Source organism: Aptenodytes forsteri, unplaced genomic scaffold (genome assembly GCF_000699145.1).
Source record: "Aptenodytes forsteri isolate BGI_AS27 unplaced genomic scaffold, ASM69914v1 Scaffold69, whole genome shotgun sequence".
In the NCBI taxonomy this organism is placed as follows: domain Eukaryota; kingdom Metazoa; phylum Chordata; class Aves; order Sphenisciformes; family Spheniscidae; genus Aptenodytes; species Aptenodytes forsteri.
The window spans coordinates 7,402,054-7,405,594 of record NW_008795885.1 but is presented as its reverse complement, the minus strand read 5'-3'; positions in this window follow the sequence as shown (position 1 = coordinate 7,405,594).

The window sequence follows — 3,541 nt, the reverse complement described above, 5'->3', positions numbered from 1 at the left end:
TACTGAGCATGACGTCACATGGTATGGAATGTCCCTTTGGCCAGTTTGGCTGTGCCCCCTCCCAGCTTCTTGTGCACCTCCAGCCTTCTCAGTCGGTAGAGCATGGGAAGCTGAAAAGTCCTTGACTAGTGTAAGCACTGCTCAGCAACAACTAAACCATCGGTGCGTTATCAACTTTGTTCTCATCCTAAATCCAAAACACTGTACCAGCTACTAGAAAAGAAATTAACTCTATCCCTGCCGAAACCAGGACAGTAGCTGAAGCCTGAGCAAAATACTGTCCTGTAAAGTGATCAATTAAGAATATTCTAGGTCATAAATAGAAAAAAATCAGTCTTATCTCTGACCTTGCAGCACTTTAATTTTGATGAAATATCATACACATTGCATCTGTAACTAGCATAATGTCCAGCTGTATTCTCCTTAAATCTTTTTCACAATAGTTGTTGGTCTAATTTATTCCTAGCTGTGGAATTTTCCATTGACTTCAGTTTTGCAAACAAAGCAAGATTTTCCTGTTGTTATTATTAAAATGGAGGGGTAACTGTAAGGTTAATTTATCAGCTTCATCCACAGCTGTAATTTCAAGGGATGACTGAATCGGTTAGGACAGGACAGGACTGAACACAAGGCTAGAAAATGAAGATGCTAAAATTGCCTGCCATGAAACTCTACAAGCAAGCAGTAAGTCATGACAGCAATAGCAGGCAGGATTGGCCCTGGGACTAAGATACTACTGTGAGATTTGAAAGATACAGGAAGTGTGGATGCTACCAGGAGTACTAGAAGCTGAATGACCTTAGGAAAGCCATTTGACCCCTCATTTTCTTAGTTTTCAGTCTCCTTCTGCATGAGATTTCATTTTGCCTCCTCTGTTTAAAGTAACAGATTCCCGATACTCTTTGAGCGCTAAGCAGTTAGTGCTGTAACGTATCATGAACTGCAACTGAAAGAAAAAAAAGGCTTACAGATGCCTCCAGCTTCCATGGGCTACAAATGAGTAAAGCTGTCAAATAATCTTTTTAGCACGGGTCTGCCCACATTCAAAGTCCTCTTCCTCTGCTCTGTTCCAACGGCAAAATCTTCTTCTGCCCCAAACAGCTAAGATGGGTCATGCAAAACAAAAATGCTCAGCAGTACATGATTGCATATTGGCTGGGCAAAAGGGCATTATTAGGGAGGACAGCTGTGTATGCTGTTTGGCCAAAAGGGAGTTTTCTGATGCCAATTCAAGAAGCCTACAGGTAGACTTGTGTGAAATGATTTAACAAAGTAACTCTATTTTGAGACAGTGAAATCCACTATTGCCATACTTTGTTAGCCAGCTAACTAGTTTTAGCGTTAATGCTCCATCCAGACACAGGAATATAATTTATTCTCTGAATATATATTTTGTTTACTATACCTGGCTGCAACTGTGCAACTGTGTACAGTTGCAGGTTGTTAGGAGAAGCCTTCAACCCTGGAATGATTGACACAACCAAATAATTTTTTTTTAAGTTTTTCTTTTAGGTACAATTTATTCATACACACACACACACAGAGATATACAATGAGATGCAGAGCATCAGTATTTCCATAGAAAATCTCATCCACCTGATTTTCTGTGTCCATCACAGGAAATAACCTTTATCCTCCAATATCCTCAATATCTCAACATCGTCCCATCCAGGATCTAAAATATGAACAAACCAGCTTGCACAAATCCCTTGCACTTAAAAGAATGGTACTGAGGATGCTTTCTTCTCTGACATCATTTATTTTCTAACAGATGAGGGGGAAGAGGGAAAGAAAGGGATAAAAATATGAACATGGTCTCCCTAGAGCATTGCTCTCCCCTCCTGGAAGCGGTGCTGCAAGTCAGAATGCCCAGGGTATGATCCAGGCGTGCAGTGCCCTGCGGAGGTCAGAGAGGGGCCTTGTCCCTGTCCCCAGTGACTGGGCAGGCTCAGCATCCTGGCCACATCTCCCCAGGGTATGGGCAACCATCAGGCATCAGTGATACAACCTTTTCCTTAGCCTCCTCTTGGGGCGACGCAGCTCTGCACTGTAGTCTAGTCACACCAGAGACACTGCACTACAGCTTTACACATTTATGCGCAGGGAGTGGAGAAAAACAAAACAGCACGAGCTCCACAACCTTGAGAATAAACTCATGACATGACTGCCAGCTGATGTATTCCCCATTTCATCCCTATTCCATAAGAGCTCCTACCTATTTCCCATTCCTTTTATCAAAACTTCTCTTCTGTGCTACTATTCTTCATGCTTTGTATCCTTTACTTCCCCTCCTTTCTTCCCTTTTGAATGATTTGTGCTTTGTTCATAACAGCATGTGGTTAAGCCTGATCCCTGCAAGCAACGTACCAGTATGAGTCTCACCGACAGTTTCCAAAAGGAAGAAAGATGCCTGACTGCTCAGTGGACAGATATTTGCAATGCTCTTGAGGACACACTTTCTCATTTTGGCCACAAGCTCTGGCTTGGTTGCTATCATGGGCGATGCCCCTCCAAGAGAAAGTCTATTTGACTGATGAAGTGAGCAACTAATTTGCTCTTCAGTGTCAGTCTATATAGGGTAGTTTCAATGACAAGGTTGAATTTAGCTCTCAGTCACAGAGATTGAGGGGGTATCAGAGATTTTTATGATGTGCAGTCGCTTTTCATGCGTAAGCATGCCAGCAATATAACAGAGACATAATTACTTAAGAAATGTTTGTTACACAAGATATTTTTCTAGATTATTAAAGTTAAGTTCCCACTACAAAAGTCTCTTAAACAAATATGAAATAAAAAAATTAAATTTTTATATAACTAGAAGCCCCATGCAGTAAATTATGTAATATAATTGCTGAACTACTGCCTAATCTGTTAAATGAACCAAAATCCTAAATGAGTAAATCTGCTGGGTATTTATATATTCCAAGGCAAATAACCTTGCGATTATATCATTAAAGTTGAAAATACATTGCCCTTTAAATCGGTGTTAACAGAATGTTTGTTAAGTTGCGCTACAGATTTCCAAAGCATCAAGAACCACATTACTATGCCAGTGCCAATTTTAAATGTGTCCTTATGTTCTCTTCTGCCTTACATCAACAGGAAACCCACGGCATGCACATCTGCAAGACAGACCAACAATGGTAGTGCTGTTCCTGACCTGCTAAGTTCTCCTGAGCTGGTAATTGTGTGCTGTTATAATATCTAAGCTATAAAATACATCACTGGTAAAAACAGCTATGGCAAAATTCTGTTGGTTTGAGGCAGTATGCCTAACCACATCCTGAAACAAGCTACGAGCACTCAGAGAGGTAGCTACAAAATATAGCTTTCCTATCAGCTTTCCCTGCAAAACCTGGTGTCATGGTTTAATCTCAGTCGGCAACTAAGCACCACGCAGCCGCTCGCTCACTCCCCCACACACCCGGTGGGATGGGGGAGAGAATTGGAAGAGCACAAGTGAGAAAAACTCGTGGGTTGAGATAAAAACAGTTTAATAATTGAAATAAAATGATAATAATAATATGATGATAATAATAAT